We start from the raw sequence: 23,283 nt of genomic DNA, 5'->3' as shown, positions 1-23,283 counted from the left end.
GAGACGCTAACCCTAGGCGTAACCCTAACCCTAACCCTAGGCAGGAAAATCGGTTTAGGGCCAGGGCTGGTCCAGAGTAAAAAGCCGTCAAGGCAGCCATGTTGTTGCAGTTTTGCACTCCCCTTGGGATGCCTTTGGCAGCTGCGGTGTGCATCGAGCCGTGGGCTCTTTGGTTTCCGAGACGCTAACCCTAGGCGTAACCCTAACCCTAACCCTAGGCAGGAAAATCGGTTTAGGGCCAGGGCTGGTCCAGAGTTAAAAGCCGTCAAGGCAGCCATGTTGTTGCAGTTTTGCACTCCCCTTGGGATGCCTTTGGCAGCTGCGGTGTGCATCGAGCCGTGGGCTCTTTGGTTTCCGAGACGCTAACCCTAGGCGTAACCCTAACCCTAACTCTAGGCAGGAAAATCGGTTTAGGGCCAGGGCTGGTCCAGAGTAAAAAGCCGTCAAGGCAGCCATGTTGTTGCAGTTTTGCACTCCCCTTGGGATGCCTTTGGCAGCTGCGGTGTGCATCGAGCCATGGGCTCTTTGGTTTCTGAGACGCTAACCCTAGGCGTAACCCTAACCCTAACCCTAGGCAGGAAAATCGGTTTAGGGCCTGGGCTCGTCCAGAGTAAAAAGCCGTCAAGGCAGCCATGTTGTTGCAGTTTTGCACTCCCCTTGGGATGCCTTTGGCAGCTGCGGTGTGCATCGAGCCGTGGGCTCTTTGGTTTCCGAGACGCTAACCCTAGGCGTAACCCTAACCCTAACCCTAGGCAGGAAAATCATTTTCGGGGCAGGTGTTATCCCAAATAAAAAGCCCCTGCGGCAGCCATGTTGTTGCAGTTTTGCACTCCCCTTGGGATGCCTTTGGCAGCTGCGGTGTGCATCGAGCCGTGGGCTCTTTGGTTTCCGAGACGCTAACCCTAGGCGTAACCCTAACCCTAACCCTAGGCAGGAAATTCGGTTTAGGGGCAGTGGTGGTCCAGAGTAAAAACCCGCTGCGGCAGTCTTGTTGTTGCAGTTTTGCACTCCCCTTGGGATGCCTTTGGCAGCTGCGGTGTGCATCGAGCCGTGGGCTCTTTGGTTTCCGAGACGCTAACCCTAGGCGTAACCCTAACCCTAACCCTAGGCAGGAAAATCGGTTTAGGGCCAGGGCTGGTCCAGAGTAAAAAGCCGTCAAGGCAGCCATGTTGTTGAGTTTTTGCACTCCCCTTGGGATGCCTTTGGCAGCTGCGGTGTGCATCGAGCCATGGGCTCTTTGGTTTCTGAGACGCTAACCCTAGGCGTAACCCTAACCCTAACCCTAGGCAGGAAAATCGGTTTAGGGCCAGGGCTGGTCCCGAGTAAAAAGCCGTCAAGGCAGCCATGTTGTTGCAGTTTTGCACTCCCCTTGGGATGCCTTTGGCAGCTGCGGTGTGCATGGAGCCGTGGGCTCTTTGGTTTCCGAGACGCTAACCCTAGGCGTAACCCTAACCCTAACCCTAGGCAGGAAAATCGGTTTAGGGCCAGGGCTGGTCCAGAGTAAAAAGCCGTCAAGGCAGCCATGTTGTTGCAGTTTTGCACTCCCCTTAGGATGCCTTTGGCAGCTGCGGTGTGCATCGAGCAGTGGGCTCTTTGGTTTCCGAGACGCTAACCCTAGGCGTAACCCTAACCCTAACCCTAGGCAGGAAAATCGGTTTAGGGGCAGTGGTGGTCCAGAGTAAAAACCTGCTGCGGCAGCCATGTTGTTGCAGTTTTGCACTCCCCTTGGGATGCCTTTGGCAGCTGCGGTGTGCATCGAGCCGTGGGCTCTTTGGTTTCCGAGACGCTAACCCTAGGCGTAACCCTAACCCTAACCCTAGGCAGGAAAATCATTTTCGGGGCAGGTGTTATCCCGAATAAAAAGGCGCTGCGGCAGCCATGTTGTTGCAGTTTTGCACTCCCCTTGGGATGCCGTTGGCAGCTGCGGTGTGCATCGAGATGTGGGCTCCTTGGTTTCCGAGACGCTAACCCTAGGCGTAACACTAACCCTAACCCTAGGCAGGAAAATCGGTTTAGGGCCAGGGCTGGTCCAGAGTAAAAAGCCGTCAAGGCAGCCATGTTGTTGCAGTTTTGCACTCCCCTTGGGATGCCTTTGGCAGCTGCGGTGTGCATCGAGCCGTGGGCTCTTTGGTTTCCGAGACGCTAACCCTATGCATAACCCTTACCGTAACCCTAGGCAGGAAAATCGATTTAGGGCCAGGGCTGGTCCAGAGTAAAAAGCCGTCAAGGCAGCCATGTTGTTGCAGTTTTGCACTCCCCTTGGGATGCCTTTGGCAGCTGCGGTGTGCATCGAGCCGTGGGCTCTTTGGTTTCCGAGACGCTAACCCTAGGCGTAACCCTAACCCTAACCCTAAACCTAGGCAGGAAAATTGGTTTAGGGCCAGGGCTGGTCCCGAGTAAAAAGCCGCCAAGGCAGCAATGTTGTTGCAGTTTTGCACTCCCCTTGGGATGCCTTTGGCAGCTGCGGTGTGCATCGCGCCATGGGCTCTTTGGTTTCCGAGACGCTAACCCTAGGCATAACCCTAACCCTAACCCTAGGCAGGAAAATCATTTTCGGGGCAGGTGTTATCCCGAATAAAAAGCCGCTGCGGCAGCCATGTTGTTGCAGTTTTGCACTCCCCTTGGGATGCCTTTGGCAGCTGCGGTGTGCATCGCGCCGTGGGCTCTTTGGTTTCCGAGGTGCTAACCCTAGGCGTAACCCTAACCCTAACCCTAGGCAGGAAAATCAGTTTCGAGGCTGGTGTTATCCCGAATAAAAAGCCGTCAAGGCAGCCATGTTGTTGCAGTTTTGCACTCCCCTTGGGATGCCTTTGGCAGCTGCGGTGTGCATCGAGCCGTGGGCTCTTTGGTTTTCGAGACGCTAACCCTAGGCGTAACCCTAACCCTAACCCTAGGCAGGAAAATCGGTTTAGGGCCAGGGCTGGTGCCAAATAAAAGGCCGTCAAGGCAGCCATGTTGTTGCAGTTTTGCACTCCCCTTGGGATGCCTTTGGCAGCTGCGGTGTGCATCGAGCCATGGGCTCTTTGGTTTCCGAGACGCTAACCCTAGGCGTAACCCTAACCCTAACCCTAGGCAGGAAAATCGGTTTAGGGCCAGGGCTGGTCCCGAGTAAAAAGCCGTCAAGGCAGCCATGTTGTTGCAGTTTTGCACTCCCCTTGGGATGCCTTTGGCAGCTGCGGTGTGCATCGAGCCGTGGGCTCTTTGGTTTCCGAGACGCTAACCCTAGGCGTAACCCTAACCCTAACCCTAGGCAGGAAAATCGGTTTAGGGCCAGGGCTGGTCCCGAGTAAAAAGCCGTCAAGGCAGCAATGTTGTTGCAGTTTTGCACTCCCCTTGGGATGCCTTTGGCAGCTGCGGTGTGCATCGAGCTGTGGGCTCTTTGGTTTCCGAGACGCTAACCCTAGGCGTAACCCTAACCCTAACCCTAGGCAGGAAAATCGGTTTAGGGCCAGGGCTGGTCCAGAGTAAAAAGCCGTCAAGGCAGCCATGTTGTTGCAGTTTTGCACTCCCCTTGGGATGCCTTTGGCAGCTGCGGTGTGCATCGAGCCGTGGGCTCTTTGGTTTCCGAGACGCTAACCCTAGGCGTAACCCTAACCCTAACCCTAGGCAGGAAAATCGGTTTAGGGCCAGGGCTGGTCCAGAGTAAAAAGCCGTCAAGGCAGCCATGTTGTTGCAGTTTTGCACTCCCCTTGGGATGCCTTTGGCAGCTGCGGTGTGCATCGAGCAGTGGGCTCTTTGGTTTCCGAGACGCTAACCCTAGGCGTAACCCTAACCCTAACCCTAGGCAGGAAAATCGGTTTAGGGGCAGTGGTGGTCCAGAGTAAAAACCCGCTGCGGCAGCCATGTTGTTGCAGTTTTGCTCTCCCCTTGGGATGCCTTTGGCAGCTGCGGTGTGCATGGAGCCGTGGGCTCTTTGGTTTCCGAGACGCTAACCCTAGGCGTAACCCTAACCCTAACCCTAGGCAGGAAAAGCATTTTCGGGGCAGGTGTTATCCCGAATAAAAAGGCGTCAAGGCAGCCATGTTGTTGCAGTTTTGCACTCCCCTTGGGATGCCGTTGGCAGCTGCGGTGTGCATCGAGCCGTGGGCTCTTTGGTTTCCGAGACGCTAACCCTAGGCGTAACCCTAACCCTAACCCTAGGCAGGAAAATCGGTTTAGGGCCAGGGCTGGTCCCGAGCAAAAAGCCGTCAAGGCAGCCATGTTGTTGCAGTTTTGCACTCCCCTTGGGATGCCTTTGTCAGCTGCGGTGTGCATCGAGCTGTGGGCTCTTTGGTTTCCGAGACGCTAACCCTAGGCATAACCCTAACCCTAACCCTAGGCAGGAAAATCAGGTTAAGGGCCAGGGCTGGTCCAGAGTAAAAAGCCGTCAAGGCAGCCATGTTGTTGCAGTTTTGCACTCCCCTTGGGATGCCTTTGGCAGCTGCGGTGTGCATCGAGCCGTGGGCTCTTTGGTTTCCGAGACGCTAACCCTAGGCGTAACCCTAACCCTAACCCTAGGCAGGAAAATCGGTTTAGGGCCAGGGCTGGTCCAGAGTAAAAAGCTGGTGCGGCAGCCTTGTTTTTTCAGTTTTGCATACCCCTTGGGGTGCCTTTGGCAGCTGCGGTGTGCATCGCGCCGTGGGCTCTTTGGTATCCGAGACGCTAACCTTAGGCGTAACCCTAACCCTAACCCTAGGCAGGAAAATCATTTTAGAGGCAGGTGTTATCCCGAATAAAAAGCCGCTGGGGCAGCCATGTTGTTGCAGTTTTGCACTCCCCTTGGGATGCCTTTGGCAGCTGCGGTGTGCATCGAGCCGTGGGCTCTTTGGTTTCCGAGACGCTAACCCTAGGCCTAACCCTAACCCAACCCTAGGCAGGAAAATCGGTTTAGGGCCAGGGCTGGTCCCGAGTAAAAAGCCGCTGGGGCAGCAATGTTGTTGCAGTTTTGCACTCCCCTTGGGATGCCTTTGGCAGCTGCGGTGTGCATCGAGCCATGGGCTCTTTGGTTTCTGAGACGCTAACCCTAGGCGTAACCCTAACCCTAACCCTAGGCAGGAAAATCGGTTTAGGGCCAGGGCTGGTCCAGAGTAAAAAGCCGTCAAGGCAGCCATGTTGTTGCAGTTTTGCACTCCCCTTGGGATGCCTTTGGCAGCTGCGGTGTGCATCGAGCCGTGGGCTCTTTGGTTTCCGAGACGCTAACCCTAGGCGTAACCCTAACCCTAACCCTAGGCAGGAAAATCGGTTTAGGGCCAGGGCTGGTCCAGAGTTAAAAGCCGTCAAGGCAGCCATGTTGTTGCAGTTTTGCACTCCCCTTGGGATGCCTTTGGCAGCTGCGGTGTGCATCGAGCCGTGGGCTCTTTGGTTTCCGAGACGCTAACCCTAGGCGTAACCCTAACCCTAACTCTAGGCAGGAAAATCGGTTTAGGGCCAGGGCTGGTCCAGAGTAAAAAGCCGTCAAGGCAGCCATGTTGTTGCAGTTTTGCACTCCCCTTGGGATGCCTTTGGCAGCTGCGGTGTGCATCGAGCCATGGGCTCTTTGGTTTCTGAGACGCTAACCCTAGGCGTAACCCTAACCCTAACCCTAGGCAGGAAAATCGGTTTAGGGCCTGGGCTCGTCCAGAGTAAAAAGCCGTCAAGGCAGCCATGTTGTTGCAGTTTTGCACTCCCCTTGGGATGCCTTTGGCAGCTGCGGTGTGCATCGAGCCGTGGGCTCTTTGGTTTCCGAGACGCTAACCCTAGGCGTAACCCTAACCCTAACCCTAGGCAGGAAAATCATTTTCGGGGCAGGTGTTATCCCAAATAAAAAGCCCCTGCGGCAGCCATGTTGTTGCAGTTTTGCACTCCCCTTGGGATGCCTTTGGCAGCTGCGGTGTGCATCGAGCCGTGGGCTCTTTGGTTTCCGAGACGCTAACCCTAGGCGTAACCCTAACCCTAACCCTAGGCAGGAAATTCGGTTTAGGGGCAGTGGTGGTCCAGAGTAAAAACCCGCTGCGGCAGTCTTGTTGTTGCAGTTTTGCACTCCCCTTGGGATGCCTTTGGCAGCTGCGGTGTGCATCGAGCCGTGGGCTCTTTGGTTTCCGAGACGCTAACCCTAGGCGTAACCCTAACCCTAACCCTAGGCAGGAAAATCGGTTTAGGGCCAGGGCTGGTCCAGAGTAAAAAGCCGTCAAGGCAGCCATGTTGTTGAGTTTTTGCACTCCCCTTGGGATGCCTTTGGCAGCTGCGGTGTGCATCGAGCCATGGGCTCTTTGGTTTCTGAGACGCTAACCCTAGGCGTAACCCTAACCCTAACCCTAGGCAGGAAAATCGGTTTAGGGCCAGGGCTGGTCCCGAGTAAAAAGCCGTCAAGGCAGCCATGTTGTTGCAGTTTTGCACTCCCCTTGGGATGCCTTTGGCAGCTGCGGTGTGCATGGAGCCGTGGGCTCTTTGGTTTCCGAGACGCTAACCCTAGGCGTAACCCTAACCCTAACCCTAGGCAGGAAAATCGGTTTAGGGCCAGGGCTGGTCCAGAGTAAAAAGCCGTCAAGGCAGCCATGTTGTTGCAGTTTTGCACTCCCCTTAGGATGCCTTTGGCAGCTGCGGTGTGCATCGAGCAGTGGGCTCTTTGGTTTCCGAGACGCTAACCCTAGGCGTAACCCTAACCCTAACCCTAGGCAGGAAAATCGGTTTAGGGGCAGTGGTGGTCCAGAGTAAAAACCTGCTGCGGCAGCCATGTTGTTGCAGTTTTGCACTCCCCTTGGGATGCCTTTGGCAGCTGCGGTGTGCATCGAGCCGTGGGCTCTTTGGTTTCCGAGACGCTAACCCTAGGCGTAACCCTAACCCTAACCCTAGGCAGGAAAATCATTTTCGGGGCAGGTGTTATCCCGAATAAAAAGGCGCTGCGGCAGCCATGTTGTTGCAGTTTTGCACTCCCCTTGGGATGCCGTTGGCAGCTGCGGTGTGCATCGAGATGTGGGCTCCTTGGTTTCCGAGACGCTAACCCTAGGCGTAACACTAACCCTAACCCTAGGCAGGAAAATCGGTTTAGGGCCAGGGCTGGTCCAGAGTAAAAAGCCGTCAAGGCAGCCATGTTGTTGCAGTTTTGCACTCCCCTTGGGATGCCTTTGGCAGCTGCGGTGTGCATCGAGCCGTGGGCTCTTTGGTTTCCGAGACGCTAACCCTAGGCATAACCCTTACCGTAACCCTAGGCAGGAAAATCGATTTAGGGCCAGGGCTGGTCCAGAGTAAAAAGCCGTCAAGGCAGCCATGTTGTTGCAGTTTTGCACTCCCCTTGGGATGCCTTTGGCAGCTGCGGTGTGCATCGAGCCGTGGGCTCTTTGGTTTCCGAGACGCTAACCCTAGGCGTAACCCTAACCCTAACCCTAAACCTAGGCAGGAAAATTGGTTTAGGGCCAGGGCTGGTCCCGAGTAAAAAGCCGCCAAGGCAGCAATGTTGTTGCAGTTTTGCACTCCCCTTGGGATGCCTTTGGCAGCTGCGGTGTGCATCGCGCCATGGGCTCTTTGGTTTCCGAGACGCTAACCCTAGGCATAACCCTAACCCTAACCCTAGGCAGGAAAATCATTTTCGGGGCAGGTGTTATCCCGAATAAAAAGCCGCTGCGGCAGCCATGTTGTTGCAGTTTTGCACTCCCCTTGGGATGCCTTTGGCAGCTGCGGTGTGCATCGCGCCGTGGGCTCTTTGGTTTCCGAGGTGCTAACCCTAGGCGTAACCCTAACCCTAACCCTAGGCAGGAAAATCAGTTTCGAGGCTGGTGTTATCCCGAATAAAAAGCCGTCAAGGCAGCCATGTTGTTGCAGTTTTGCACTCCCCTTGGGATGCCTTTGGCAGCTGCGGTGTGCATCGAGCCGTGGGCTCTTTGGTTTTCGAGACGCTAACCCTAGGCGTAACCCTAACCCTAACCCTAGGCAGGAAAATCGGTTTAGGGCCAGGGCTGGTGCCAAATAAAAGGCCGTCAAGGCAGCCATGTTGTTGCAGTTTTGCACTCTCCTTGGGATGCCTTTGGCAGCTGCGGTGTGCATCGAGCCATGGGCTCTTTGGTTTCCGAGACGCTAACCCTAGGCGTAACCCTAACCCTAACCCTAGGCAGGAAAATCGGTTTAGGGCCAGGGCTGGTCCCGAGTAAAAAGCCGTCAAGGCAGCCATGTTGTTGCAGTTTTGCACTCCCCTTGGGATGCCTTTGGCAGCTGCGGTGTGCATCGAGCCGTGGGCTCTTTGGTTTCCGAGACGCTAACCCTAGGCGTAACCCTAACCCTAACCCTAGGCAGGAAAATCGGTTTAGGGCCAGGGCTGGTCCCGAGTAAAAAGCCGTCAAGGCAGCAATGTTGTTGCAGTTTTGCACTCCCCTTGGGATGCCTTTGGCAGCTGCGGTGTGCATCGAGCTGTGGGCTCTTTGGTTTCCGAGACGCTAACCCTAGGCGTAACCCTAACCCTAACCCTAGGCAGGAAAATCGGTTTAGGGCCAGGGCTGGTCCAGAGTAAAAAGCCGTCAAGGCAGCCATGTTGTTGCAGTTTTGCACTCCCCTTGGGATGCCTTTGGCAGCTGCGGTGTGCATCGAGCCGTGGGCTCTTTGGTTTCCGAGACGCTAACCCTAGGCGTAACCCTAACCCTAACCCTAGGCAGGAAAATCGGTTTAGGGCCAGGGCTGGTCCAGAGTAAAAAGCCGTCAAGGCAGCCATGTTGTTGCAGTTTTGCACTCCCCTTGGGATGCCTTTGGCAGCTGCGGTGTGCATCGAGCAGTGGGCTCTTTGGTTTCCGAGACGCTAACCCTAGGCGTAACCCTAACCCTAACCCTAGGCAGGAAAATCGGTTTAGGGGCAGTGGTGGTCCAGAGTAAAAACCCGCTGCGGCAGCCATGTTGTTGCAGTTTTGCTCTCCCCTTGGGATGCCTTTGGCAGCTGCGGTGTGCATGGAGCCGTGGGCTCTTTGGTTTCCGAGACGCTAACCCTAGGCGTAACCCTAACCCTAACCCTAGGCAGGAAAAGCATTTTCGGGGCAGGTGTTATCCCGAATAAAAAGGCGTCAAGGCAGCCATGTTGTTGCAGTTTTGCACTCCCCTTGGGATGCCGTTGGCAGCTGCGGTGTGCATCGAGCCGTGGGCTCTTTGGTTTCCGAGACGCTAACCCTAGGCGTAACCCTAACCCTAACCCTAGGCAGGAAAATCGGTTTAGGGCCAGGGCTGGTCCCGAGCAAAAAGCCGTCAAGGCAGCCATGTTGTTGCAGTTTTGCACTCCCCTTGGGATGCCTTTGTCAGCTGCGGTGTGCATCGAGCTGTGGGCTCTTTGGTTTCCGAGACGCTAACCCTAGGCATAACCCTAACCCTAACCCTAGGCAGGAAAATCAGGTTAAGGGCCAGGGCTGGTCCAGAGTAAAAAGCCGTCAAGGCAGCCATGTTGTTGCAGTTTTGCACTCCCCTTGGGATGCCTTTGGCAGCTGCGGTGTGCATCGAGCCGTGGGCTCTTTGGTTTCCGAGACGCTAACCCTAGGCGTAACCCTAACCCTAACCCTAGGCAGGAAAATCGGTTTAGGGCCAGGGCTGGTCCAGAGTAAAAAGCTGGTGCGGCAGCCTTGTTTTTTCAGTTTTGCATACCCCTTGGGGTGCCTTTGGCAGCTGCGGTGTGCATCGCGCCGTGGGCTCTTTGGTATCCGAGACGCTAACCTTAGGCGTAACCCTAACCCTAACCCTAGGCAGGAAAATCATTTTAGAGGCAGGTGTTATCCCGAATAAAAAGCCGCTGGGGCAGCCATGTTGTTGCAGTTTTGCACTCCCCTTGGGATGCCTTTGGCAGCTGCGGTGTGCATCGAGCCGTGGGCTCTTTGGTTTCCGAGACGCTAACCCTAGGCCTAACCCTAACCCAACCCTAGGCAGGAAAATCGGTTTAGGGCCACGGCTGGTCCCGAGTAAAAAGCCGCTGGGGCAGCAATGTTGTTGCAGTTTTGCACTCCCCTTGGGATGCCTTTGGCAGCTGCGGTGTGCATCGAGCCATGGGCTCTTTGGTTTCTGAGACGCTAACCCTAGGCGTAACCCTAACCCTAACCCTAGGCAGGAAAATCGGTTTAGGGCCAGGGCTGGTCCAGAGTAAAAAGCCGTCAAGGCAGCCATGTTGTTGCAGTTTTGCACTCCCCTTGGGATGCCTTTGGCAGCTGCGGTGTGCATCGAGCCGTGGGCTCTTTGGTTTCCGAGACGCTAACCCTAGGCGTAACCCTAACCCTAACCCTAGGCAGGAAAATCGGTTTAGGGCCAGGGCTGGTCCAGAGTTAAAAGCCGTCAAGGCAGCCATGTTGTTGCAGTTTTGCACTCCCCTTGGGATGCCTTTGGCAGCTGCGGTGTGCATCGAGCCGTGGGCTCTTTGGTTTCCGAGACGCTAACCCTAGGCGTAACCCTAACCCTAACTCTAGGCAGGAAAATCGGTTTAGGGCCAGGGCTGGTCCAGAGTAAAAAGCCGTCAAGGCAGCCATGTTGTTGCAGTTTTGCACTCCCCTTGGGATGCCTTTGGCAGCTGCGGTGTGCATCGAGCCATGGGCTCTTTGGTTTCTGAGACGCTAACCCTAGGCGTAACCCTAACCCTAACCCTAGGCAGGAAAATCGGTTTAGGGCCTGGGCTGGTCCAGAGTAAAAAGCCGTCAAGGCAGCCATGTTGTTGCAGTTTTGCACTCCCCTTGGGATGCCTTTGGCAGCTGCGGTGTGCATCGAGCCGTGGGCTCTTTGGTTTCCGAGACGCTAACCCTAGGCGTAACCCTAACCCTAACCCTAGGCAGGAAAATCATTTTCGGGGCAGGTGTTATCCCAAATAAAAAGCCCCTGCGGCAGCCATGTTGTTGCAGTTTTGCACTCCCCTTGGGATGCCTTTGGCAGCTGCGGTGTGCATCGAGCCGTGGGCTCTTTGGTTTCCGAGACGCTAACCCTAGGCGTAACCCTAACCCTAACCCTAGGCAGGAAAATCGGTTTAGGGCCAGGGCTGGTCCAGAGTAAAAAGCTGGTGCGGCAGCCTTGTTTTTTCAGTTTTGCATACCCCTTGGGGTGCCTTTGGCAGCTGCGGTGTGCATCGCGCCGTGGGCTCTTTGGTATCCGAGACGCTAACCTTAGGCGTAACCCTAACCCTAACCCTAGGCAGGAAAATCATTTTAGAGGCAGGTGTTATCCCGAATAAAAAGCCGCTGGGGCAGCCATGTTGTTGCAGTTTTGCACTCCCCTTGGGATGCCTTTGGCAGCTGCGGTGTGCATCGAGCCGTGGGCTCTTTGGTTTCCGAGACGCTAACCCTAGGCCTAACCCTAACCCAACCCTAGGCAGGAAAATCGGTTTAGGGCCAGGGCTGGTCCCGAGTAAAAAGCCGCTGGGGCAGCAATGTTGTTGCAGTTTTGCACTCCCCTTGGGATGCCTTTGGCAGCTGCGGTGTGCATCGAGCCATGGGCTCTTTGGTTTCTGAGACGCTAACCCTAGGCGTAACCCTAACCCTAACCCTAGGCAGGAAAATCGGTTTAGGGCCAGGGCTGGTCCAGAGTAAAAAGCCGTCAAGGCAGCCATGTTGTTGCAGTTTTGCACTCCCCTTGGGATGCCTTTGGCAGCTGCGGTGTGCATCGAGCCGTGGGCTCTTTGGTTTCCGAGACGCTAACCCTAGGCGTAACCCTAACCCTAACCCTAGGCAGGAAAATCGGTTTAGGGCCAGGGCTGGTCCAGAGTTAAAAGCCGTCAAGGCAGCCATGTTGTTGCAGTTTTGCACTCCCCTTGGGATGCCTTTGGCAGCTGCGGTGTGCATCGAGCCGTGGGCTCTTTGGTTTCCGAGACGCTAACCCTAGGCGTAACCCTAACCCTAACTCTAGGCAGGAAAATCGGTTTAGGGCCAGGGCTGGTCCAGAGTAAAAAGCCGTCAAGGCAGCCATGTTGTTGCAGTTTTGCACTCCCCTTGGGATGCCTTTGGCAGCTGCGGTGTGCATCGAGCCATGGGCTCTTTGGTTTCTGAGACGCTAACCCTAGGCGTAACCCTAACCCTAACCCTAGGCAGGAAAATCGGTTTAGGGCCTGGGCTGGTCCAGAGTAAAAAGCCGTCAAGGCAGCCATGTTGTTGCAGTTTTGCACTCCCCTTGGGATGCCTTTGGCAGCTGCGGTGTGCATCGAGCCGTGGGCTCTTTGGTTTCCGAGACGCTAACCCTAGGCGTAACCCTAACCCTAACCCTAGGCAGGAAAATCATTTTCGGGGCAGGTGTTATCCCAAATAAAAAGCCCCTGTGGCAGCCATGTTGTTGCAGTTTTGCACTCCCCTTGGGATGCCTTTGGCAGCTGCGGTGTGCATCGAGCCGTGGGCTCTTTGGTTTCCGAGACGCTAACCCTAGGCGTAACCCTAACCCTAACCCTAGGCAGGAAAATCGGTTTAGGGCCAGGGCTGGTCCCGAGTAAAAAGCCGCCAAGGCAGCAATGTTGTTGCAGTTTTGCACTCCCCTTGGGATGCCTTTGGCAGCTGCGGTGTGCATCGAGCCGTGGACTCTTTGGTTTCTGAGACGCTAACCCTAGGCGTAACCCTAACCCTAACCCTAGGCAGGAAAATCGGTTTAGGGCCAGGGCTGGTCCAGAGTAAAAAGCCGTCAAGGCAGCCATGTTGTTGCAGTTTTGCACTCCCCTTGGGATGCCTTTGGCAGCTGCGGTGTGCATCGAGCCGTGGGCTCTTTGGTTTCCGAGACGCTAACCCTAGGCGTAACCCTAACCCTAACCCTAGGCAGGAAAATCGGTTTAGGGCCAGGGCTGGTCCAGAGTAAAAAGCCGTCAAGGCAGCCATGTTGTTGCAGTTTTGCACTCCCCTTGGGATGCCTTTGGCAGCTGCGGTGTGCATCGAGCCGTGGGCTCTTTGGTTTCCGAGACGCTAACCCTAGGCGTAACCCTAACCCTTACCCTAGGCAGGAAAATCGGTTTAGGGCCAGGGCTGGTCGAGAGTAAAAAGCCGTCAAGGCAGCCATGTTGTTGCAGTTTTGCACTCCCCTTGGGATGCCTTTGGCAGCTGCGGTGTGCATCGAGCCGTGGGCTCTTTGGTTTCCGAGACGCTAACCCTAGGCGTAACCCTAACCCTAACCCTAGGCAGGAAAATCATTTTCGGGGCAGGTGTTGTCCCGAATAAAAAGCCGCTGCGGCAGCCATGTTGTTGCAGTTTTGCACTCCCCTTGGGATGCCTTTGGCAGCTGCGGTGTGCATCGAGCTGTGGGCTCTTTGGTTTCCGAAACGCTAACTCTAGGCGTAACCCTAACCCAAACCCTAGGCAGAAAATCGGTTTAGGGCCAGTGGTGGTCCAGAGTAAAAAGCCGCTGGGGCAGCCATGTTGTTGCAGTTTTGCACTCCCCTTGGGATGCCTTTGGCAGCTGCAGTGTGCATCGAGCCGTGGGCTCTTTGGTTTCCGAGACGCTAACCCTAGGCGTAACCCTAACCCTAACCCTAGGCAGGAAAATCATTTTCGGGGCAGGTGTTATCCAGAATAAAAAGCCGCTGCGGCAGCCATGTTGTTGCAGTTTTGCACTCCCCTTGGGATGCCGTTGGCAGCTGCTATGTGCATCGAGCTGTGGGCTCTTTGGTTTCCGAGACGCTAACCCTAGGCGTACCCCTAACCCTAACCCTAGGCTGGAAAATCGGTTTAGGGCCAGTGGTGGTCCAGAGTAAAAAGCCGTCAAGGCAGCCATGTTGTTGCAGTTTTGCACTCCCCTTGGGATGCCTTTGGCAGCTGCGGTGGGCATTGAGCCGTGGGCTCTTTGGTTTCCGAGACGCTAACCCTAGGCGTAACCCTAACCCTAACCCTAGGCAGGAAAATCGGTTTAGGGCCAGGGCTGGTCCAGAGTAAAAAGCCGTCAAGGCAGCCATGTTGTTGCAGTTTTGCACTCCCCTTGGGATGCCTTTGGCAGCTGCGGTGTGCATCGAGCCGTGGGCTCTTTGGTTTCCGAGACGCTAACCCTAGGCGTAACCCTAACCCTAACCCTAGGCAGGAAAATCGGTTTAGGGCCAGGGCTGGTCCCGACTAAAAAGCCGCTGCGGCAGCCATGTTGTTGCAGTTTTGCACTCCCCTTGGGATGCCTTTGGCAGCTGCGGTCTGCATCAAGCTGTGGGCTCTTTGGTTTCCGAGACGCTAACCCTAGGCGTAACCCTAACTCTAACCCTAGGCAGGAAAATCGGTTTAGGGCCAGCGGTGGTCCAGAGTAAAAAGCCGCTGGGGCAGCCATGTTGTTGCAGTTTTGCACTCCCCTTGGGATGCCTTTGGCAGCTGCAGTGTGCATCGAGCCGTGGGCTCTTTGGTTTCCGAGACGCTAACCCTAGGCGTAACCCTAACCCTAACCCTAGGCAGGAAAATCGGTTCAGGGCCAGGGCTGGTCCCGAGTTAAAAGCCGCCAAGGCAGCCATGTTGTTGCAGTTTTGCACTCCCCTTGGGATGCCTTTGGCAGCTGCGGTGTGCATCGAGCCGTGGGCTCTTTGGTTTCTGAGACGCTAACCCTAGGCGTAACCCTAACCCTAACCATAGGCAGGAAAATCGGTTTAGGGCCAGGGCTGCTCCCGACTAAAAAGCCGGTGCGGCAGCCATGTTTTTTCAATTTTGCACTCCCCTTGGGGTGCCTTTGGCAGCTGCGGTGTGCATCGAGCCGTGGGCTCTTTGGTTTCCGCGACGCTAACCCTAGGCGTAACCCTAACCCTAACCCTAGGCAGGAAAATCGGTTTAGGGCCAGTGGTGGTCCCGAGTAAAAAGCCGCTGGGGCAGCCATGTTGTTGCAGTTTTGCACTCCCCTTGGGATGCCTTTGGCAGCTGCAGTGTGCATCGAGACGTGGGCTCTTTGGTTTCCGAGACGCTAACCCTAGGCGTAACCCTAACCCTAACCCTAGGCAGGAAAATCGGTTTAGGGCCAGGGCTGGTCCCGAGTTAAAAGCCGCTGCGGACGACATGTAGTTGCAGTTTTGCACTCCCCTTGGGGTGCCTTTGGCAGCTGCGGTGTGCATCGAGCCGTGGGCTCTTTGGTTTCCGAGACGCTAACCCTAGGCGTAACCCTAACCCTAACCCTAGGCAGGAAAATCGGTTTAGGGCCAGGGCTGGTCCAGAGTAAAAAGCCGTCAAGGCAGCCATGTTGTTGCAGTTTTGCACTCCCCTTGGGATGCCTTTGGCAGCTGCGGTGTGCATCGAGCCGTGGGCTCTTTGGTTTCCGAGACGCTAACCCTAGGCGTAACCCTAACCCTAACCCTAGGCAGGAAAATCGGTTTAGGGCCAGGGCTGGTCCCGAGTTAAAAGCCGCTGCGGACGACATGTAGTTGCAGTTTTGCATTCCCCTTGGGGTGCCTTTGGCAGCTGCGGTGTGCATCGAGCCGTGGGCTCTTTGGTTTCCGAGACGCTAACCCTAGGCGTAACCCTAACCCTAACCCTAGGCAGGAAAATCATTTTCGGGGCAGGTGTTATCCAGAATAAAAAGCCGCTGCGGCAGCCATGTTGTTGCAGTTTTGCACTCCCCTTGGGATGCCGTTGGCAGCTGCTATGTGCATCGAGCTGTGGGCTCTTTGGTTTCCGATACGCTAACCCTAGGCGTACCCCTAACCCTAACCCTAGGCTGGAAAATCGGTTTAGGGCCAGTGGTGGTCCAGAGTAAAAAGCCGTCCAGGCAGCCATGTTGTTGCAGTTTTGCACTCCCCTTGGGATGCCTTTGGCAGCTGCGGTGTGCATTGAGCCGTGGGCTCTTTGGTTTCTGAGACGCTAACCCTAGGCGTAACCCTAACCCTAACCATAGGCAGGAAAATCGGTTTAGGGCCAGGGCTGCTCCCGACTAAAAAGCCGGTGCGGCAGCCATGTTTTTTCAATTTTGCACTCCCCTTGGGGTGCCTTTGGCGGCTGCGGTGTGCATCGAGCCGTGGGCTCTTTGGTTTCCGCGACGCTAACCCTAGGCGTAACCCTAACCCTAACCCTAGGCAGGAAAATCGGTTTAGGGCCAGGGCTGGTATAGAGCAAAAAGTCGCTGGGGCAACCATGTTGTTGCAGTTTTGCACTCCCCTTGGGATGCCTTTGGCAGCTGCAGTGTGCATCGAGCCGTGGGCTCTTTGGTTTCCGAGACGCTAACCCTAGGCGTAACCCTAACCCTAACCCTAGGCAGGAAAATCGGTTTAGGGCCAGGGCTGGTCCCGAGTTAAAAGCCGCTGCGGACGACATGTAGTTGCAGTTTTGCACTCCCCTTGGGATGCCTTTGGCAGCTGCGGTGTGCATGGAGAAGTGGGCTCTTTGGTTTCCGAGACGCTAACCCTAGGCGTAACCCTAACCCTAACCCTAGGCAGGAAAATCGGTTTAGGGCCAGGGCTGGTCCAGAGTAAAAAGCCGTCAAGGCAGCCATGTTGTTGCAGTTTTGCACTCCCCTTGGGATGCCTTTGGCAGCTGCGGTGTGCATCGAGCTGTGGGCTCTTTGGTTTCTGAGACGCTAACCCTAGGCGTAACCCTAACCCTAACCCTAGGCAGGAAAATCGGTTTAGGGCCAGTGGTGGTCCAGAGTAAAAAGCCGTCAAGGCAGCCATGTTGTTGCAGTTTTGCACTCCCCTTGGGATGCCTTTGGCAGCTGCGGTGTGCATTGAGCCGTGGGCTCTTTGGTTTCCGAGACGCTAACCCTAGGCGTAACCCTAACCCTAACCCTAGGCAGGAAAATCGGTTTAGGGCCAGGGCTGGTCCCGACTAAAAAGCCGCTGGGGCAGCCATGTTGTTGCAGTTTTGCACTCCCCTTGGGATGCCTTTGGCAGCTGCGGTGTGCATCGAGCCGTGGGCTCTTTGGTTTCCGAGACGCTAACCCTAGGCGTAACCCTAACCCTAACCCTAGGCAGGAAAATCGGTTTAGGGCCAGGGCTGGTCCCGACTAAAAAGCCGCTGCGGCAGCCATGTTGTTGCAGTTTTGCACTCCCCTTGGGATGCCTTTGGCAGCTGCGGTCTGCATCAAGCTGTGGGCTCTTTGGTTTCCGAGACGCTAACCCTAGGCGTAACCCTAACCCTAACCCTAGGCAGGAAAATCAGTTTAGGGCCAGCGGTGGTCCAGAGTAAAAAGCCGCTGGGGCAGCCATGTTGTTGCAGTTTTGCACTCCCCTTGGGATGCCTTTGGCAGCTGCAGTGTGCATCGAGCCGTGGGCTCTTTGGTTTCCGAGACGCTAACCCTAGGCGTAACCCTAACCCTAACCCTAGGCAGGAAAATCGGTTCAGGGCCAGGGCTGGTCCCGACTAAAAAGCCGCCAAGGCAGCCATGTTGTTGCAGTTTTGCACTCCCCTTGGGATGCCTTTGGCAGCTGCGGTGTGCATCGAGCCGTGGGCTCTTTGGTTTCTGAGACGCTAACCCTAGGCGTAACCCTAACCCTAACCATAGGCAGGAAAATCGGTTTAGGGCCAGGGCTGCTCCCGACTAAAAAGCCGGTGCGGCAGCCATGTTTTTTCAATTTTGCACTCCCCTTGGGGTGCCTTTGGCAGCTGCGGTGTGCATCGAGCCGTGGGCTCTTTGGTTTCCGCGACGCTAACCCTAGGCGTAACCCTAACCCTAACCCTAGGCAGGAAAATCGGTTTAGGGCCAGGGCTGGTCCCGAGTTAAAAGCCGCTGCGGACGACATGTAGTTGCAGTTTTGCATTCCCCTTGGGGTGCCTTTGGCAGCTGCGGTGTGCATCGAGCCGTGGGCTCTTTGGTTTCCGAGACGCTAACCCTAGGCGTAACCCTAACCCTAACCCTAGGCAGGAAAATCGGTTTAGGGCCAGGGCTGGTCCAGAGTAAAAAGCCATCAAGGCAGCCATGTTGTTGCAGTTTTGCACTCCCCTTGGGATGCCTTTGGCAGCTGCGGTTTGCATCGAGCCGTGGGCTCTTTGGTTTCTGAGACGCTAACCCTAGGCGTAACCCTAACCCTAACCCTAGGCAGGAAAATCGGTTTCGGGCCAGGGCTGGTCGAGAGTAAAAATCCGTCAAGGCAGCCATGTTGTTGCAGTTTTGCACTCCCCTTGGGATGCCTTTGGCAGCTGCGGTGTGCATCGAGCTGTGGGCTCTTTGGTTTCCGAAACGCTAACTCTAGGCGTAACCCTAACCCTAACCCTAGGCAGGAAAATCGGTTTAGGGCCAGTGGTGGTCCAGAGTAAAAAGCCGCTGGGGCAGCCATGTTGTTGCAGTTTTGCACTCCCCTTGGGATGCCTTTGGCAGCTGCAGTGTGCATCGAGCCGTGGGCTCTTTGGTTTCCGAGACGCTAACCCTAGGCGTAACCCTAACCCTAACCCTAGGCAGGAAAATCATTTTCGGGGCAGATGTTATCCAGAATAAAAAGCCGCTGCGGCAGCTATGTTGTTGCAGTTTTGCACTCCCCTTGGGATGCCGTTGGCAGCTGCTATGTGCATCGAGCTGTGGGCTCTTTGGTTTCCGAGACGCTAACCCTAGGCGTACCCCTAACCCTAACCCTAGGCTGGAAAATCGGTTTAGGGCCAGTGGTGGTCCAGAGTAAAAAGCCGTCAAGGCAGCCATGTTGTTGCAGTTTTGCACTCCCCTTGGGATGCCTTTGGCAGCTGCGGTGTGCATTGAGCCGTGGGCTCTTTGGTTTCCGAGACGCTAACCCTAGGCGTAACCCTAACCCTAACCCTAGGCAGGAAAATCGGTTTAGGGCCAGGGCTGGTCCCGACTAAAAAGCCGCTGGGGCAGCCATGTTGTTGCAGTTTTGCACTCCCCTTGGGATGCCTTTGGCAGCTGCGGTGTGCATCGAGCCGTGGGCTCTTTGGTTTCCGAGACGCTAACCCTAGGCGTAACCCTAACCCTAACCCTAGGCAGGAAAATCGGTTTAGGGCCAGGGCTGGTCCCGACTAAAAAGCCGCTGCGGCAGCCATGTTGTTGCAGTTTTGCACTCCCCTTGGGATGCCTTTGGCAGCTGCGGTCTGCATCAAGCTGTGGGCTCTTTGGTTTCCGAGACGCTAACCCTAGGCGTAACCCTAACCCTAACCCTAGGCAGGAAAATCGGTTTAGGGCCAGCGGTGGTCCAGAGTAAAAAGCCGCTGGGGCAGCCATGTTGTTGCAGTTTTGCACTCCCCTTGGGATGCCTTTGGCAGCTGCAGTGTGCATCGAGCCGTGGGCTCTTTGGTTTCCGAGACGCTAACCCTAGGCGTAACCCTAACCCTAACCCTAGGCAGGAAAATCAGTTTAGGGCCAGGGCTGGTCCCGAGTAAAAAGCCGCCAAGGCAGCCATGTTGTTGCAGTTTTGCACTCCCCTTGGGATGCCTTTGGCAGCTGCGGTGTGCATCGAGCCGTGGGCTCTTTGGTTTCTGAGACGCTAACCCTAGGCGTAACCCTAACCCTAACCATAGGCAGGAAAATCGGTTTAGGGCCAGGGCTGCTCCCGACTAAAAAGCCGGTGCGGCAGCCATGTTTTTTCAATTTTGCACTCCCCTTGGGGTGCCTTTGGCGGCTGCGGTGTGCATCGAGCCGTGGGCTCTTTGGTTTCCGCGACGCTAACCCTAGGCGTAACCCTAACCCTAACCCTAGGCAGGAAAATCGGTTTAGGGCCAGGGCTGGTATAGAGAAAAAAGTCGCTGGGGCAGCCATGTTGTTGCAGTTTTGCACTCCCCTTGGGATGCCTTTGGCAGCTGCAGTGTGCATCGAGCCGTGGGCTCTTTGGTTTCCGAGACGCTAACCCTAGGCGTAACCCTAACCCTAACCCTAGGCAGGAAAATCGGTTTAGGGCCAGGGCTGGTCCCGAGTTAAAAGCCGCTGCGGACGACATGTAGTTGCAGTTTTGCACTCCCCTTGGGGTGCCTTTGGCAGCTGCGGTGTGCATCGAGCCGTGGGCTCTTTGGTTTCCGAGACGCTAACCCTAGGCGTAACCCTAACCCTAACCCTAGGCAGGAAAATCGGTTTAGGGCCAGGGCTGGTCCAGAGTAAAAAGCCGTCAAGGCAGCCATGTTGTTGCAGTTTTGCACTCCCCTTGGGATGCCTTTGGCAGCTGCGGTGTGCATCGAGCCGTGGGCTCTTTGGTTTCTGAGACGCTAACCCTAGGCATAACCCTAACCCTAACCCTAGGCAGGAAAATCGGTTTAGGGCCAGGGCTGGTCCCAAGTTAAAAGCCGCTGCGGACGACATGTAGTTGCAGTTTTGCATTCCCCTTGGGGTGCCTTTGGCAGCTGCGGTGTGCATCGAGCCGTGGGCTCTTTGGTTTCCGAGACGCTAACCCTAGGCGTAACCCTAACCCTAACCCTAGGCAGGAAAATCGGTTTAGGGCCAGGGCTGGTCCAGAGTAAAAAGCCATCAAGGCAGCCATGTTGTTGCAGTTTTGCACTCCCCTTGGGATGCCTTTGGCAGCTGCGGTGTGCATCGAGCCGTGGGCTCTTTGGTTTCTGAGACGCTAACCCTAGGCGTAACCCTAACCCTAACCCTAGGCAGGAAAATCGGTTTAGGGCCAGGGCTGGTCGAGAGTAAAAATCCGTCAAGGCAGCCATGTTGTTGCAGTTTTGCACTCCCCTTGGGATGCCTTTGGCAGCTGCGGGGTGCATCGAGCCGTGAGCTCTTTGGTTTCCGAGACGCTAACCCTAGGCGTAACCCTAACCCTAACCCTAGGCAGGAAAATCGGTTTAGGGCCACTGGTGGTCCAGAGTAAAAAGCCGTCAAGGCAGCAATGTTGTTGGAGTTTTGCACTCCCCTTGGGATGCCTTTGGCAGCTGCGGTGTGCATCGAGCCGTGGGCTCTTTGGTTTCCGAGACGCTAACTCTAGGTGTAACCCTAACCCTAACCCTAGGCAGGAAAATCGGTTTAGGGCCAGGGCTGGTCCCGACTAAAAAGCCGGTGCGGCAGCCATGTTTTTTCAGTTTTGCACTCCCCTTGGGATGCCTTTGGCAGCTGCGGTGTGCATGGAGCCGTGGGCTCTTTGGTTTCCGAGACGCTAACCCTAGGCGTAACCCTAACCCTAACCCTAGGCAGGAAAATCGGTTTAGGGCCAGGGCTGGTCCAGAGTAAAAAGCCGTCAAGGCAGCCATGTTGTTGCAGTTTTGCACTCCCCTTGGGATGCCTTTGGCAGCTGCGGTGTGCATCGAGCCGTGGGCTCTTTGGTTTCCGAGACGCTAACCCTAGGCGTAACCCTAACCCTAACCCTAGGCAGGAAAATCATTTTCGGGGCAGGTGTTATCCCGAATAAAAAGCCGCTGCGGCAGCCATGTTGTTGCAGTTTTGCACTCCCCTTGGGATGCCGTTGGCAGCTGCGGTGTGCATCGAGCTGTGGGCTCCTTGGTTTCCGAGACGCTAACCCTAGGCGTAACCCTAACCCTAACCCTAGGCAGGAAAATCGGTTTAGGGCCAGGGCTGGTCCAGAGTACAAAGCCGGCAAGGCAGCCATGTTGTTGCAGTTTTGCACTCCCCTTGGGATGCCTTTGGCAGCTGCGGTGTGCATCGAGCCGTGGGCTCTTTGGTTTCCGAGACGCTAACCCTAGGCATAACCCTAACCCTAACCCTAGGCAGGAAAATCGGTTTAGGGCCAGGGCTGGTCCAGAGTAAAAAGCCGTCAAGGCAGCCATGTTGTTGCAGTTTTGCACTCCCCTTGGGATGCCTTTGGCAGCTGCGGTGTGCATCGAGCCGTGGGCTCTTTGGTTTCCGAGACGCTAACCCTAGGCGTAACCCTAACCCTAACCCTAGGCAGGAAAATCGGTTTAGGGCCAGGGCTGGTCCCGACTAAATAGCCGGTGCGGCAGCCATGTTTTTTCAGTTTTGCACTCCCCTTGGGATGCCTTTGGCAGCTGCGGTGTGCATCGCGCCGTGGGCTCTTTGGTTTCCGAGACGCTAACCCTAGGCGTAACCCTAACCCTAACCCTAGGCAGGAAAATCGGTTTAGGGCCAGGGCTGGTCCCGAGTAAAAAGCCGTCAAGGCAGCCATGTTGTTGCAGTTTTGCACTCCCCTTGGGATGCCTTTGGCAGCTGCGGTGTGCATCGAGCCGTGGGCTCTTTGGTTTCCGAGACGCTAACCCTAGGCGTAACCCTAACCCTAACCCTAGGCAGGAAAATCGGTTTAGGGCCAGGGCTGGTCGAGAGTAAAAAGCCGTCAAGGCAGGCATGTTGTTGCAGTTTTGCACTCCCCTTGGGATGCCTTTGGCAGCTGCGGTGTGCATCGAGCCGTGGGCTCTTTGGTTTCCGAGACGCTAACCCTAGGCGTAACCCTAACCCTAACCCTAGGCAGGAAAATCGGTTTAGGGCCAGGGCTGGTCCAGAGTAAAAAGCCGCTGGGGCAGCCATGTTGTTGCAGTTTTGCACTCCCCTTGGGATGCCTTTGGCAGCTGCGGTGTGCATCGAGCCGTGGACTCTTTGGTTTCCGAGACGCTAACCCTAGGCGTAACCCTAACCCTAACCCTAGGCAGGAAAATCGGTTCAGGGCCAGGGCTGGTCCCGACTAAAAAGCCGGTGCGGCAGCCATGTTTTTTCAGTTTTGCAATCCCCTTGGGGTGCCTTTGGCAGCTGCGGTGTGCATCGAGCCGTGGGCTCTTTGGTTTCCGAGACGCTAACCCTAGGCGTAACCCTAACCCTAACCCTAGGCAGGAAAATCGGTTTAGGGCCAGGGCTGGTCCCGAGTAAAAAGCCGTCAAGGCAGCAATGTTGTTGCAGTTTTGCACTCCCCTTGGGATGCCTTTGGCAGCTGCGGTGTGCATCGAGCCATGTGCTCTTTGGTTTCTGAGACCCTAACCCTAGGCGTAACCCTAACCCTAACCCTAGGCAGGAAAATCGGTTTAGGGCCAGGGCTGGTCCCGAGTAAAAAGCCGGTGCGGCAGCCATGTTGTTGCAGTTTTGCACTCCCCTTGGGATGCCTTTGGCAGCTGCGGTGTGCATGGAGCCGTGGGCTCTTTGGTTTCCGAGACGCTAACCCTAGGCGTAACCCTAACCCTAACCCTAGGCAGGAAAATCGGTTTAGGGCCAGGGCTGGTCCTGAGTAAAAAGCCCTCAAGGCAGCCATGTTGTTGCAGTTTTGCACTCCCCTTGGGATGCCTTTGGCAGCTGCGGTGTGCATCGAGCCGTGGGCTCTTTGGTTTCCGAGACGCTAACCCTAGGCGTAACCCTAACCCTAACCCTAGGCAGGAAAATCGGTTTAGGGCCAGGGCTGGTCCAGAGTAAAAAGCCGCTGGGGCAGCCATGGTGTTGCAGTTTTGCACTCCCATTGGGATGCCTTTGGCAGCTGCGGTGTGCATCGAGCCGTGGGCTCTTTGGTTTCTGAGATGCTAACACTAGGGGTAACCCTAACCCAACACGAGCTAGGAAAATCGGTTTAGGGCCAGGGCTGGTCCAGAGTAAAAAGCCGCTGGGGCAGCCATGTTGTTGCAGTTTTGCACTCCCCTTGGGATGCCT

The sequence above is a fragment of the Fringilla coelebs genome (assembly GCF_963513975.1).
Source record: "Fringilla coelebs genome assembly, chromosome: 2".
In the NCBI taxonomy this organism is placed as follows: Eukaryota; Metazoa; Chordata; class Aves; order Passeriformes; family Fringillidae; genus Fringilla; species Fringilla coelebs.
This window is presented reverse-complemented; position numbering follows the sequence as displayed.